This window comes from Paroedura picta, chromosome 1, assembly GCF_049243985.1.
Source record: "Paroedura picta isolate Pp20150507F chromosome 1, Ppicta_v3.0, whole genome shotgun sequence".
Taxonomy (NCBI): domain Eukaryota; kingdom Metazoa; phylum Chordata; class Lepidosauria; order Squamata; family Gekkonidae; genus Paroedura; species Paroedura picta.
In genome coordinates, this window is record NC_135369.1 from 162,729,469 (window position 1) to 162,746,493 (window position 17,025).

The following is a 17,025-nucleotide window of genomic DNA, read 5'->3' on the forward strand; positions in this document are numbered from 1 at the left end:
GGGACCTCATGGGTCATCTAGTCCAACCCCCTGCACTATGCCCTTTTTCACTAACAGAAATCTCTTCCCCACCTCTCGATACAATTTTTTTTGCTCTCTACCCCCTTAAAAAAATCTGTCTTTTTTCATCCTTGTTAAACTGTTATCTTCTTGTATAAAATTTCTAATCAAAAATTTTTAACAAAAGTTTACCCCGCCTCCCACAGTTTTCAAGTTAAAATTAAAGTGAGAGGTTCTGATCCAGAAAGGCTCTTGCATTGCAGTTTATTTAAACCCAAGTCACAGTTTTCTCAGCCCTTAGGACGTCAGAAAGAACATTCAGATGTCCCTCTTGCAGTGTTTATCATTCCTGTAAGAAACACTAATAAAGAGGATCTTGCTTCACAGCTAGCTTAGCAACAGCATTTCTGACAGGGTAGCCTCAGTCACTCCAGAGCCAGTTTGGTGTAGTGGTTAGGAGTGCGGACTTCTAATCTGGCATGCCGGGTTCAATTCTGCACTCCTCCACATGCAGCCAGCTGGGTGACCTTGGGCTCACCACAGCCCTGATAAAACTGTTCTGACTGGGCAGTGATATCAGGGCTCTCTCAGCCTCACCCACCCCACAGAGTGTCTGTTGTGGGGAGAGGAAGGGAAGGTGACAGTAAGCCACTTTAAGCCTCCTTTGGGTAGGGAAAAGCGGCATATAAGAACCAACTCCTCTTCTTCTTCTTCTTCTTCTTCTCCTCTTGGATAAACTGTGGGTTATCTCCCAGGTTTAATATAGTGGTGTGATTGATGCAATCAAATTGATGGGGAAACTGGCTGGCCCAGGCACACAGAACAGCTGCTGCAAGTGAAAATCAACTCTCCTGTGCCCAAAGTTAACTTCAAGAAAAGGCTTTCAGCTGCCAAGACTGGAGCAAAACAAGGTTTCTTGAGGTCAGTCTTAAATAATGAGCACTCTTCAAGTCACCGACAGCCTATTCTGTCCTCAGCTCAGCTTTTGGAGCAATTAAATCTCCGGGTCGTTCTCTGTTCCTGGTTTCAAATAGTTTTAACTCTGCTCTGATGAGGATCCAGATCTCTTATCCTGTGGGAGGATTAATGAAACTAACTTAAGCTTGCAAAGAAGGAACTCATGTATAAACATTTGTATACTGAACAGTACAGGGAAGATCCACCTCTCCTTACTGCCCCAACCAATTTGCTGGTCTTTAACGCGCTTACCAAGACTTGTTATTTTGCTGCTACAGATTAACACACTTATTGTGCAGGGATATCTCAAGCTGAGCAACAAAAGTGCAGGCTCCCATCTTTTCCTTGTACCTTATGTGCTGTCGTATATGTTTTGGGGGCATCCATGTAAATCTGCTTCCCCGTAGCTTGGGGTTTCATGCTGCAGCTGCACCGGCAACTAGACATGCTGCTCAATCAAATGGTTTCTTCTATTGTCATTGCCACACTCTTTGGTGTTGTTATGGGAATAAGAGACATGTCCTAGGTAGCCTATGTGGCTGTTTTCTTTGTATATATGTTGCTGCTTTCAAACAGCCATAGTCCCATTGTATACAGCACTGGTCAGACCACACCTGGAGTACTGTGTGCAGTTCTGGAGGCCTCACTTCAAGAAGGGCGTAGATAAAATTGAAAGGGTACAGAGGAGAGCGATGAGGATGATCTGGGGCCAAGGGACCAATCCCTATGAAGATAGGTTGAGGGACTTGGGAATGTTCAGCCTGGAGAAAAGGAGGCTGAGAGGGGACATGATAGCCCTCTTTAAGTATTTGAAAGGTTGTCACTTGGAGGAGGGCAGGAAGTTGTTTCCGTTGGCTGCAGAGGAGAGGACACGCAGTAATGGGTTTAAACTACAAGTACAATGATATAGGCTAGATATCAGGAAAAAAAATTTCACAGTCAGAGTAGTTCAGCAGTGGAATAGGCTGCCTAAGGAGGTGGTGAGCTCCCCCTCACTGGCAGTCTTCAAGCAAAGGTTGGATATACACTTTTCTTGGATGCTTTAGGATGCGTTGAGCAGGGTGTTGGATTAGATGGCTTGTATGGCCGCTTCCAACTCTATGATTCTATTCTATGATTCTATATGGAAGAAGCTTTTCAGAGGGAGCCATACCACCATAGTATGTTTGTATGTATGTTTTAGATTTCTAGCCCGCTGCTCCCCTGAGGCTCGTGGCAGGTAACAACATGTAAAACCCCCATAGTATATGGACTGTGTACAATGTATCAGACAGAAGATGCTTATGGTCTCTATGCATGTGTCCCTGTTAACCCACTGCATTTGGATGCTGAAGGTATTTATTTACTACTTTGATGTGTCGCCCCCTCCCCATCGGTTCCCGATAAATTAACTTTGAATCCCCACCCCCAAAGAAAATACATTTATGACTAAAATAGCATAGAGGGGGGATGGAAACAATTTTGCAATGAAGATTTAATTGTTTTTACTCAATAGTCATAATGAATTTTACAGATTGGAAGTCAGGAGGGAGGGCTGGGCATGATTGCCACAAGTTACGGCCAATTTTCCCTCTAATTCCCCCCCCCCCCAACTAAGCAGAGCAGTTCACATCTTGAACAGAATATAACTACTGAAATCTTAAAATGGGCAATGGGCAGAGCAAGACTCTGCAGGGCTCCAAGTTGCATAGCAAAACAGTTTCAGGAGTCATCCACATAAAGGTCAAAACAGGGAAATCAGTTTGTAAATACCTTCATTTCTAACGTTAGCTTCAGTTGGGTTTGGGTCGAACAAATTCCAACATAATACAAGATGGAAAATGAACAATAAAATCTCATTATGTTATGGATCTTGTCTACCATACTCCCTGGACTAGTTCTCACAACACCAGTAGAGGCGGCTCCTGACTTCCAATCTGACTTCCAATTACAACAGAGCAAACATATTCAGAAAACACACAGTACAGAGATATTGGTGAAGATGGGGAACAATAGGGGAATGGGGCTTATATCTACCTGGGGTCCCACCCTAACGAAATGTGGGAATACAGATTCTCTCAAGCTGCCTCTTTGATCTATAAGGGCACAAAACCCAGAGACTAGATGTCTAGTTCTCAGGTTCTTACACAGCTGCGAGGTTGCTAGGAGCTGTGAGCATTCACACTCTTCAAGGCTATAGATAAGATAAGCATAACTCTAGCTGGCAGGGAGCTTCAAAGAAATGCCTGGAGGCACTGACAGAAAGCAGGAATCAAAGGACCAGGTTAGAAGGAGGGTTTTCACACAATAGTCTGAGCTCCTGGGAAAATGGGAGATGGTGTGACAGGGTCCTTTTCAGTTGGTCCAAGCTGAATAACCTGTACTTGGGCTGATTCTGCACTTACTTTGTTTTTTCCGTTGTGGATTCTGCTGAATTCAGATCAATTTGAACTTGGGTCTCCCCCCGCCCCAATTGAAACAGAAAATGTTCTGCACTCTATTTGGAAAGCTCAGACTGGGGAGGAGAGCCAAGCACAGCAGGAGTCTCTTTCTTTTCTTGAAGGGGGGGCAGGGGCGGAGATGATTGGAGACAGCCTCAGAGAGGCAAATCTCTGCTGAGAGAAGTTAGGGTTTCTGGAGCGCAGTCACTTTAAGACAAGCCTTGCAACTGGGAACCAGGAAGTCATTGAACTGAAGCCCTGGCCAATCAGGGAAGACTCCTTTGCTACCCGGCAGGGACAAGGGAGTCAATTCGAAAAAAGCAAAAATCTGCACATTTACAGATGCCGGTTTTCAAATATCGAGGGTTATATCCACTTCTGGATATCGCGGGGGAAAGGCAGGGTCACTTTGGATCAATCATGCATGTTGCAGAGGGAAAATTTAAAGTGCCCAAAATCAAAGTGGAAATCGAATTCAGTGTAGATGGTAGGGGTTAATTCAATCTGGGAGTGGGTAAAAAGCCCCGTGCATACTACACCCTGGTTTTAAAGCAGATTATAATTGTCTACCCTTACTCTCTTCACCAGACACCTTGTGAGGTAGGTGAGGCTGAGAGAGTTCTGAGAGAACTGTGGTAGATTGGGGAATCAAACCTGGTTCTCCAGATTAAAGGCCACCATTCTTAAACCACTATGCCATGCAGACAGCATAACACTACAGAGAGGTGCCTTTACAAAAGATCACACTGAAAAGAACTAAAACATCACAGTATCTGATGAAGTACGCACACATAGCCAGAATTAAACTTCGTTAGTCTTAAAAGTGCCACTGGATTCAAACTTTGTTCTAGTCCTGTTCACCATCCTCCTTCCTAGTGTTAATGGAGAAATGGAGATTATTCTAAGCAAGAAAAAATCAGTGCCTTCTTTGTAGATGTGTTAGTATGGAGGGCTGACCTATAGGCTTCCTTCATCCATGCCAGGCCGGATTGAATGCCCCCTTGTTAGTAGGTCAGGACTCTGAATGGCTCAAGGTCACCCAGGACATGAAGGAGCAGGGAATCAAATCCAGTTCACCATATTGATTGATTGATTGCCACCATATTAGAAATTGCTGATGTTAACCATTACACCAAACTATACAAATTGCCATTGCCTTAAAGTGGTGTAGCTAGAGCACAGGCAGAAGAAGCTGTTGAAGGATGATGGGGTCTTTTTTGACTTGCTCACTGAGTGTTAGGGGATTCATTTCCTTTAAATATGGAACTTCTGGCCAATGGCTTCTCAGAGCAATCCAAGGAGAGAGACACTCAGGTATTTCCTACATAGAGAGGGGTTTGTGTGGTGTATAAGGTTTGCAATTTCAGAAGAAATGAATACTTCTGTGGTTTGGGGTGTGAGTGTGGGTGGAGGAGAGTGCCACAAAGCCCCCGTCCCTGTCCTAAGTAGTCCTTTCCTACCGATCTCTGTGGTCTGGAGAGTAGCTTTCATTCTGGGGGTTCTCCAGGTCCCATCTGGAGGCTGGCGTCCCTGGACAATGGCAGGAATGCCAAGCTCCAGATGGGATCTGGACCCACTTCTGGGGTTTCTTGAAGCCTGAATAATGTTTCAAGGGTCTCTCAATGATAAAAAGTTAATAAAATCTGAATTGAGGCAGTAATTGAGAAACCCACTGTAAATTCTTTGCCAACCAATTGTTTGAAACATGCAACTATTTTTTATTTACTTTGATATTAAACTTAACTGGAAAATGTACAGCCTGAAAGGTTTTCAGTTCTTCGAACACATTTTGCTATCAAATATTTTAATTGAAGGAAGACACTGTGACAAGATTATGTATTATTGGATGTTTGTTGTTATTAGCAATTACTGCCATTGCAGCATTTCTCTTTATTTTTCACCTGGAGCCTGACATCCCTGCACCTCCATGGGGTCCAAAGCCAGAGAGTCCCACCTCCCAAGTTGTCCTTTTCTCCAGGGGGACTGATCTCTGCAGTCTGGAAATGACCTGCAATTCCAGCAAATCCCCAGGTCCCAACTGGAGATTCGCATCCCACAACCTCTCTGGGGCACAATGCCACAGAGTTCCTCCTTCCCAAGCAGCCTTTTCATTTCCAGGAGCCTGGAGATTAGTTGTCCCCCCCTCCAAAACAGCAGTTTTCCCCCTTGGAAGCTGATCTCTATAGTCTATAGATGACCTCCCATTCCAGGAGATTTCCAGGCCACACTTGGAGGTTGGTGATCCCTAGGTTAGGAATGTTCCTTGAGACTTGGAGGCGAAACCTCAAAGGTCTGGGGGGGGGGCAGGAGAAGGAGTAAAGGCTGCCCGCCAACCCCATGGGACCCAGCTTGACATCTGTCTGTCTTCCTTTCTTCCTTCTCCTTCCCATAATTTAGACTTTTGCCATGTAGCCAGCCCCCAGGAAGGCTATAGTGTAGGTGTGCATCCTAGCGCCTGTTGTTTCCCTGGGTGCTTCTAGTAACTTGAATAAAACCATTGGTCTTAAAATGTGCCACTGGACTCAAACTTTGTTATACCTCATGTCTATTGTGTTGGACAAGATAAAAGGAGACTATCTTTTACCAAACACGGGGAAAATTTGTTCATTTTTTAATGTGTAAGCATCAGGTGTTGGGACCTTTAAGCTCCAATATGGAAAAACCTGACTTACTATGACAGGTTGATCTACCTGAAAATCATTCCCATTGAGCAAACATTTGAAGTAAATGGAAATCTATAACTGGCAGGTCTTTCTGAAGACAGATGGTCACACTTAATTGTTTTGAAAGTGTAAGCCAGTTTCTGGAGCAAGCTCCCTTGTTAAAGTAAAAGCAGACCTGTTGGCTCAGAACGGTGACCCATCTAGTCCAGCAATCCATTTCAAAAAGTAGACAAGCAGCTGCCAACTAGAAAAAAAAGCTTGCTTACACAAGGGCTGACATTAAACTTGAATATATCGGCCTGCAATATCAATATGATTTTATTTTTGCAGTCTTGGAGTGGCACAGGACCAAGCCCTGTCTGAATGTTGGCTGGTATTTGAATCAGTTAGTATAATATTTTATAAACGGAAGTAACAGCAACAACAAACATCGGGCACGACCCGATGCCCTGCCGGTCCCCAGCCTCAGAAAGGTTGGGGACCACTGGTGTATTGGATGAGCAGGTGAATGAATGATTAGTATGTGAATGGCAGGCAAAGATTTTTATGGGACTAAAGGACTTCTTTGAGAGCCAGTTTGGTGTAGTGGTTAGGAGTGCGGACTTCTAATCTGGCATGCCGGGTTCGATTCTGCGCTGCCCCACATGCAACCAGCTGGGTGACCTTGGGCTCGCCACGGCGCTGATAAAACTGTTCTGACCGAGCAGTGATATCAGGGCTCTCTCAACCTCACCCACCCCACAGGGTGTCTGTTGTGGGGAGAGGAATGGGAAGGCGACTGTAAGCCGCTTTGAGCCTCCTTCGGGTAGGGAAAAGCGGCATATAAGAACCAACTCTTCTTCTTCTTCTTCTTAGAGATGTTTTATAGAAGGCTTTCTCAACCAGGGTTTTGTGAAACCCTGGGGTTTCTTGACAGCCCTGGAAGGGTTTCCAATGGGTAGAAGTTTTTTTTTTTAATAGTTAAACATTGATTGGATGATATGACCATATATAGTAATGTCAACTCACCCACCCTTCCCAAAATAGCCAATGATGGGTTTGGAGGGGGTGGGAAGGGAAGGGCCCCAGGTGGGTGTTTATACAGCTCTGCTTCCCAACCATATTCTGCATGATCACACCACTTCTGGGATTTCTTGAAACCTGAAGAATGTTTCAGGGGTTTCTCAGTGGTAAAAAACAAGTTGAGAAAGGCCCTCTCCCCACAACAGACACCCTGTGAGGGAGGGGAGGCTGAGAGAGCTCTGATATTACTGTTTTGTCAGAACACCTTTATCAGTGCTATGTGTAGCCCAAGGTCATCCAGCTGGCTGCATGTGGGGGAGTGGGGAATCAATCCCAAAACGTCAGATTAGAAGTCTGCACTCCTAAGCACTACACCAAGCTTCCAAAGACTGTATGTGAATATCTTCACTGCTTTTCAAAAATGCACACATTTTTCCTCCATCAACTAGACAAAGCTCCTTTAAACCAATAGTACAGTTTATAAAGCCAATTCATTTTCTGTGTTACAGCTTTGACAAGTGCCTATTGGCTAGTACTTGTCGTACTGGAGTTTCCCACTCAATTCCTAGAGCAAGGGTAGTCAAACTGCGGCCCTCCAGATGTCCATGGACTACAATTCCCAGGAGCCCCCTGCCAGCATTCACTGGCAGGGAGCTCCTGGGAATTGTAGTCCATGGACATCTGGAGGGCCGCAGTTTGACTACCCCTGTCCTAGAGCAATTCTTTTTAAAATAAACTAAAGGATAAACATACATCTTCAGAACTATGAACAGTCAAACAGTCTGTCTGATGCACAAGGAGAAGGTTAAGCCACTTGGCAATCCAGCATTTGACTTGCTAGTGAGTATCTATGTACCACCAATTGCAAGGCCAGGGTCCTACTATGTGTGATGAACCTGTTGTGATTGCCAGAACAAAAATATGCTCCATCTGTGATCATCCCCTGATCATCTGAGCCTCTGGTTATTCAAGTGTTCTGGATGCCACCCAAGCTATTCAGTTCTCCATGACTGTACTGTTCATCTTTCTATATAGCCAAGCTAAATGCTTAGCACATTTCAATAAAATTTGACTGACTTTGTTTATAGCTTCTATACTGCGGCTCAATTGAACAGGAAATTCTGGAATGATTTAAAAATATTTTCACTATCCCCAAGATTTCACCTTAGTTAACCATGAACATGCATGTCATCCTGATGGATAAATGAACCCTGATGTCTTGTAGCAAATGTCAGGCCTACAAAAGTGCAGTGCCATGCCTTTGCTTGCTGATAGTTACATGACTGGATCAGCCATTTCACCCATGAGCAATTGTGGAAGCATTTGCAAAAAAAGTGGGGATGTACACATCTGCAAACTGTCATCACAACAAATATTTAAACATGATATGGTGTTTTAAATCATATTTAACTTGCATGCAAAACAATGAAGTATTCCACACATATTAAATTGGGAATTAATGAACAGTGAAAAGTTGCTGGGGAAATTATTTTGGTTTGGGCAACAGTGCTGGCCCAGGAAATGTTTAACCCTTCTCTGTTACTATTAGCATAGGTAAAACAAAAAGACATCCATGTGTAGTCTACCATTTATATCTCTGTTTCCCAAGTGTGAGAAGACCTAAACCCGCAGATTGGACCCACGTTGAGAGAAAAGAGATTTTTCTCCAAACTTGTGTGATTTCCCAGGTTTGCAGAAAAATCCTAAAAATGGCCAAAATTATATTGGGAAGTTTAATCCCCCCGCCCCACAAAACCCAGTAGTGTCATATCTGCACATGCCCAGGTATAAATGTAATAAATATAGCTGAAGGAAAAAGAGGCAGGAAAAAGATGGGTTGGTGAATGTCTGGGGAGAGACTGGGGCAGGGAAAGGGCAGTAGATACAGGGATTGCTAGAATAATGTGTGGAGGGGGGTACAGGAAGAAGTGGTGTACCTCCCCATAAGTCTTTGAGGATGCCCTACCATGCAAGTGAACCTGGCCCAACAAGCAGTGCCGCATAATTGGGCCATAGTTTTCTAAGGTAAAGTCTGCAGAAGGGCAGCTGAAGACAGGGGAAGGAGAAACGGAAGCAGGAAAAGGGGAGATACTATGGGGGCTGCCAGGGAAGGGAAAGGAAATAGTAGGATGAGCTACCCCTCCCCCATAGAATCATAGAATAATATGTGTTTTTTCCCCTTCCATTTACTTGTAACTCATACATTGGAATAGGTGGTTATTGGAATTTGAGATACTGAGAAATTCACTACCTGTTCTACTACTGCTACTATCCAAAATGAAAAGAATAGGAGTAAAGGGAAAAAATCATATTATAATTAAAATCCTTATTCTTCTCATGTCTGTGAACATGGTGACAACAAAATTTGCAACACAGAACGAAAACGGCATTCATATTCCAGTTAACCAAGTTATTTAAATTAAACTGAACAGATGGTTATGATTTAATGTTTTTTATAGAAAGCTCCTTGAATGAATTATGAATATTACTGAATGGCTTATTCAGAGAAGAGAGATACACAGTCTGTACAAAAACAGTGGCAATATTATTACTTTGTGTAGCAATGGAAAAATGGTAAGATAAAATAGAACTTTAAAAAAGAAAAGCAGTTACTAGCAGAGATTATCTATAAGAGCTGTATATGCCCCTAATGCATCTCAAATTTAATTTTTAGTAATCTAATACAAAAGTTGGACGATTTTGTTAAAGGAGATTTCAGTATGGGATGGGACTGTAATGAGGTCAGGAATCCAATGATGAGTAAAGGTCAACAAAGATATGAAATGTAGCCAGTTTCCCTAGCCATTTTAGAAAATGGATAAAGGAGACCGTAGATATAAGGAATCTTTGTAATATGACTGAACGATTTTACTTTGTACTGTCACTGCCATTGCTCATCCTCAATCTCAGATTATTTAATTTCTTCCACAAAAATTATTACAGAAAGGACTAAAAAGTTCTGATAACCCCAAAACTTGGAGGTTCTCTGATATCAATACAGTGCAAAGAGAAATATAACGTAAAGATTTTGTGTCACAATTACTGAAACTAATCTACAGAACCCGGAAGTAGAGAACAAACGTAAAAGATAGCTTGCTTGAGGCTCACTTAGTAAAGAAGAAACATCTGATATTAAAGAGACATACCAAGCTGAAAAGACATTAGTGTATTCTGGGCAGAAGTATTTTTTAAAATGAAAAAGGCTGAGCTACATTATTAGCAAGAACATTCGTAGGGATGGGGGGGGGTCAGGGAAGAAGCATATCTGATTGGAATTTGTCTGCAATTATAAAAAAAAAGGTTTATGGAATTTTATACAGAGCTATACGCTTAATTCCTGCTGAAATTCCATTGCATGCTTTAAAAAAATTAAATGTAAATCAGTGGTGTAGATATTGGGGTAGAATAGGAAAACATTACACATTCCTAGCAGAGTCACAGAATCATAGAGTTGGAAGGGATCTCCAGGGTCATCTAGTCCAACCCCCTGTACAATACAGGAAATCACAAACTACCTGCCTAACCACAGTGACCCTAATTTCATGATCAAGTTATCTCCCGGACCAAAAATCTCCAGAATCCAGACTTGCCTGGAAGAAATTTACCTACCATACCACAGGGGTAATCAACAAGGAAGGGCTACAAGAGACAAACACTGGCACATCCCTTCCTGCCCACCCACTCACAGTCTGCCTAAGTTCATAAAATCAGCATTTCTGTCAGATAGTTATCTAGCCTCTGCTTAAAAACTTCCAAAGAAAGAAGTACAGAATACATAAATGAAATCTAGAGAAGTGGTCCCCAACACCCGGTCTGAAGACTGGTACTGGTTCGTGGATCAACCGGATCAGTCGGTACCGGGTCGCAGCTCCTCCTCGTCCTCCTCTCCGGCTGCTGCCTCGGGGGCTGCCCTGCCACTTTGCCGCCGGATCACCTTTGGTACTCTCCAGTGGCCGCCATGGCTGGGGCTCCCCCTCAGCCTGGCATTGCGCAGCTGCTGCTGGCAGCGCCCCCCAGCGGGTGGTGGGAAGTCAGGGACACCGGCGGGAAAGCAAGTGGAGCAGGGCCTCAGGTGGCGGCGGTAGACTACCTTCCCCCCTGGCCTCAGTAAAATTGTCAAGTGTTGACCGGTCCCCGGTGATGAAAAGGTTGGGGACCACTGATCTAGAGGATGAAAAGGAATAAACCCAAGGGCTGGAAAGTGAATGATAAGATTTGAATATTCTTGACACATAAACACCAAAGGTTAGTACTCTCTCACAACCTATCAATTAATAAAGGTGGGAGGGAAGTCTGTTTTGGTATCCCTTTTATTATTTGCATTCACCAACCAACATTTTGAGTGGCATATAGTAAAAATGCAAGAAAAAATGAAGTATGAAAGTAAATAATAGGGAAGCAAAATGATATAATGGTTAGTTGAGAAGGACCAGCATTAATAATGGCTTCATTATTTTTCTAAAATGTAGGTCTGGGTAACTCGTGTTAATTTTATAACTGGATACTACTGTGAATCCGGGCATGTATTTATCAGAGGACCAGAAATGAATAGTAATGAGCCTGATATGAAAATTATGAGATTGGAAATCATTGAAATGAGCATGCTGTGTATGGCCCATTATGCACGGCCGCCGAAATGGCGATTTCGGGTCACATGGAAAACGCGGAGGAGGAAGACCGGCATACCGGTTATGTACGGGGCGGGGCGCGACAGCGACAAAACCCAGAGTAACCGATTATGCACGCGGCGATCCGGGCGCCGCTTCTGGTTGCGCCCCGGTCACCCGGAAGCTGCGCTTTCTTCCGCGTTTCACTGTCGCGGCTTTTTCGGCGGCATGCACCGAAGCTGCGGCCGGTTGCAGCCGGCTCCGTGCGTTATCGGTGATTTTAGTCGCCGCCATTCCACCCCGAATGTGCGCTAAAACCCCCGTGCATAATGGGTCTATGTGTTGCTTCAATCAAAATGAATTCCAAAATGAGTGTTTTTATTTAAAACCATTTGACCAGTTTTAATCAAAAATGAAATTACAAAATATTCAAAACACGATTTGGGATTTTCTCCTACAAATCATGCCAATGATTTATCACATTAATCCATATCTGAGAAAACAAAGTCAGATCACATTATCTTTTTGTCACTTATTTTACAAGTCTTTTCATTTTCTGCAAACCATTGATTTTCTTCACCAGATAATAGCCTTACAATTCAGACAACTTTACCAACCAGTTGTCAATTACTGCTATAGTTCAAAAATATACTACTCAGTGATGTAAGCAACGCAGCAGAGTATTGCATTAGATGGAAGGCAAAACTAGACAAGACACAGGCATCATACCTACATTCACCACGAGGTCACAACTCCAGTTTGCTGAATCCTGGAAAGCCTTTTAAGAATGCTGTGGTATCCAGTTATGTTGAGTTTTATTATTCATTTTATTTATTTATATTTTGATTTTTATACCGCCACTCTTCCAGTGGCCTCGCAGCAGTTTACCAGATGAAACAGTAAAAATACAATAAAACTCCATAAAAACACCCCTTACAACAATAAATAGATAGAAAGATCTATACTCATCCTTACTAGTGTCTCTCCTCTCCCCCTCCCACGTTCAGCCAGAGGTCCAAGCCTTCTTCCATTGGGAGTGAGGGGCCAGAACTAAAAGGCATCGAGGGGGGATCGTCTGATGGAAACACCGGGACTCCACCCTGGCCTCAACCATACTCCTGGCGGAAGAGCTCCAGGCATGATGGCCAACAAACTAATATATTATAAACAGGCAGTATATATTTTATCAAACACATGCAATACACAGCTTGCTGCTTTAATATACTCACAAATTTTTCAATAGGATCACACCTCTATGTGGACTGATGTCCCTCAAAGGACCTTGTGTGACAAACCAGAAAGATATTAGAAATCTATATATTCCCCTTTATAACAATATTCTCAGGTCTTCTTTGGGATTCTAGCCTTCTACAATGACAACAGGAGTCTTTAAGCATAACGAGTCCATTGCCTGATCAGGAATAGCAACAAGAACAGGAAACTCCACCCACTCAGTCGTCCAAACCACCCCAACTAAAGGGCATAGGGATGCTTTGGAGGGTGGACTCCATAGCATTATACTTTACTAGAAATAAAGCCCATTTTATAATCAAATAAAATGGGCACTAGGGGCCATTCCCCAGAGGAAGCCCTCGCAGGGAAGCCCTCGTACCAGGGCCTTCTCCTAGCCCCAGGAGCAGGCTTGCCGCGTCTGCGATGTGGCGAGGCCACTCCTGGGGCTAGGAAAAGGCGGCTGCTCCCCCCCACCGCAGCGCGTACCGGGGCCTGCTCCTTTCTGAAGGGGGAGGAGGACCCGATCCGGAGGACTCACCGTACGGGCTGCCAGCTCAATCTGCATGGTGAGTTCCCGGCCGGGCCAAGCTCCCATTGGCAGCTTGGCCCTGGATGGACACTCGGAGGGCCCAATCAGGAGCCGCTTTGCGGCTCCTGATTGGGCTCTCCAAGTTTTTATCCTGGACAGGGCCTGCCCTAACTCCTCCCCAACAGCCCTTACCCTTTTATTTAATCCGCTCCGCAGGAGCGGTTTAAGATTTGGGTCCCTCCCTGCCCCAAATCCCACTCACTCCCATCTCCACCCCCAAGTATCCCAAGTGGGCAGACGTTGGTCTCTGTTGATTCCAGGGAAGCAGTGCTTGTGGAAGGTGATTAGGTAGCCCTACAGTGGCCTTAGTAGAGGCAAACTGGAGAGACTCTGGGGGGTGATCTGAATTTGCCCCTATGAGGGCTGGGTAGTTTTACTCTGTATTAGATAGGTAAGGTAAGGTGGGGTTGGGGAGGTTAGTTTGTGGGGGATGTCTGCTTTCCTGGGAAGGGATCTTCTGGGGACCCGGCCATGCATATGTGGGAGCGCCTCGAATGCGCGTTTGTGGCTGCGCATGGCGCGAACACACATGCGCGGCCGGGCGATCGCCCTCCCTGCCGCCGCCGGTCTGCAGCCTAGAAAAGGTTGCGGACCACTGAATTAAGCAACGAAAAACACTAAAATCAAGGCAACAAAAGACACAGAAACATGGTTATAGCCACAAAGTAAGTAATAAGCTTGTAGCTTTACTTAAATTTGTGTAGATAAGATTGTGTCTCCTTTACATATCTGTATTCTTTTTCTTCTCTCCCTTTTTTCTTTTCTCTCTTAATATTGTAGTCCTTAATCCTTGTTTTAAAAGAATTCTCAATATCTTTTTTACAGATACAGCAACTGAAATTACAGTACAATAATACAGTTAAAGAGCCTCTCGTGGCGCAGGGTGGTAAGGCAGCAAAAATGTTGCCTGGAAGCTCTGCCCATGAGGTTGGGAGTTCAATCCCAGCAGCTGGCTCAAGGTTGACTCAGCCTTCCATCCTTCTGAGGTCGGTAAAATGAGTACCCAGCTTGCTTGCTGGGGGATAAACGGTAATGACTGGGGAAGGCACTGGCAAACCACCCCGTATTGAGTCAGCCATGAAAACGCTAGAGGGCGTCACCCCAAGGGTCAGACATGACTCGGTGCTTGCACAGGGGATACCTTTACCTTTTTAATACAGTTAAAAAGCTTACCACTGAAGGCCTGAGTGAATAGATGGGTCGCTGAAGCCCACTCAAAGCTACCAAGGTGCCAAGCTAAATTCCCCTCTCTCATTTTATTTTATTTTATTCCATTTCATTTTTGACAAATGACAGCATGCTACAGTAATGCAATGCTATGTTCATAGTTACTCAGTTTTACGTTCCAAATTCTGAAATCTTACATTTCCTTCAGTGCCACAGTCCCATGCCAATTCTCCCCATCTCACATGGCTGGAAAAATCACAAGAAATCTCATCCAGGATCTGACATCTAGTTTGGCTGTCCGCAAAATTCAACAGAAATTATCCATCATTGGTTGAGGAAATGGGCATGCATGTTATTTTGTTTTTCAAGTAAGATATCAAAGTTTGAACATATGGAAGGACCCCCCTATTATAATAAACTCTAAAACAAGATCTGTCTCTGTAGGGAATCTTTCATTTAAAAGAACTATTAATAATATCAGCCAAGCATGATACATTTCACTGAAATCCCTGATGTCAGAAAGAAAGCCACTGTAGTTTCTCTTTGAAAGACAAAGTCTTTTTGCCCTTGGACTGAAACTAGAATGGAACAACCACTCGAAAGAGCTCAGTCCAGGGAGCTATGCATGCCTAAAGCCTACTGACACGGGTAGGATATGGGTTGGGTTGAGCTGTACTTGCCGCCAACAAGAAAGCCTTTCTATTAGTGAAAAAGAGTTTTCTCACCCTCCCTCCAACTGCAACCGGAAATGTTGCTCAGGGAACTGCAAGTTGGGCAATTTAGGAGTCTGCAGAGAAAGATGAGAACTGGCAAACATCTTTCCTTCTTTCCTCTGCTGAAATTACTGCTGAAACAATCTGACCTGAATAGCCCAGGCAAGCCTTATCTTGTCAGATCTCAGAAGCTAAGCAGAGTCAGCCCTGGCTAGCCCTTGGAAGGGTGACCTCCACGGAATACCAGGGTCACGACACAAGGGCAGGCAATGGAAAACCACCTCCGGTCTCCTGCCTGGCTGCCAGACAATCTTAGGGTCTCCTAGCTACCTTCCACACATGCCATATGATAAATAAATAATATTGCTGGGAGTGCATAGTTTAGTACTCAGTACAGTGCTAAAGATGTTGAGTTGGATTCTACCAGAATATCCATTAGGATATTTTGCAAAAAGCTTCTTGCCGGCAAGGCTGCTGTTAGTCACTGTGGGCCCCTGGACAAAAGCTCTTTTCAGTCATTACCATTTGGCCATGACTACGAGGAGCTATTTCGTCTGGTACCCCTTATCACCATTTTATCTGAAAGGGGCAATATGTGTATATTCGAGTTTGGGTATATGCATAGCAGAAACTCAGGGTTCAGGTACACATGTACCAAGGCTGAATACATGTGCATTGCCCTAAGGGGTTCCCTTACACCAGTGGTCCCCAACCTTTTTCAGGCTGGGGACCGGCAGCAGCAGGGAGGGCGATTGTCCGGCCGTGCATGCCGCGCATGCGCACATGCGCCATGCACGGCCGAAATCATGCATGCGCGGCAATGCGTGTGCGCGGGCCCGCTTCCCTCTCCCCCCCTCCCACAGTAAGAAGCTTGCCGGGCCGCAAGCTTGCGGCCTGGGAAGTTTTTTACTGCGGGGGGGGCGGGGAGAGGGAGCCGCGGCCCGGTGCCAGGGCCTTCGCGGTCCGGGGACCACTACCTTACACTACCCCAGACCCAGCTAAGACATCACATAAAAACAAATCACATGGCTTTTTCAGATCCGTAGCCCCTCCAGGGCAATGCAGTTCCTGGAATATGGTTCTCCTAGCACCACCAAGCTTGAAAGCTTGCACTTCTCTACTGCAAGGACTCTGCGCCAGAAGAAAACACAAGTATAACTGGGGAAGTTCCAAATGATCGAACCCATTACCCTTAAACCTCAGATTGAACTCAGTTCTAATTACTTCCATGCAAGCGTGTAAGGGATCATGATGCAAGCTTAATGTACAAAAAGTCAAATAAACGGCTGCTCAGTAAATTTAATTATCTCCATGCCTCCTCTCACCCTAGATGAGCTGTTATGCTTTTTTGCTATCAGTTCCTGTGATTGGGGACTCACAGCTGAAGCCTGGCACCTTTGAAACTGACAGACTTTAACAACCAGCTGCCATTAAGTTTTAATGAGCAACATCTAACTTATGCCTACTTAATTAATTAAGTAACCAAATGCCACCCATTAGAATGAAAATCCATAATTGAAGTGCCCTGACTTTTCATCTTCTGATGGATTCATAGCATAAGATGCCATTTTGGTCTCCTACTGATGAACAATTGAAGCTGCCTTACATGGAGTCCATATACTGAATACTATTCTGCACTGACTAGTATTGACTTTCAAGGGGCTGAGAATCTTT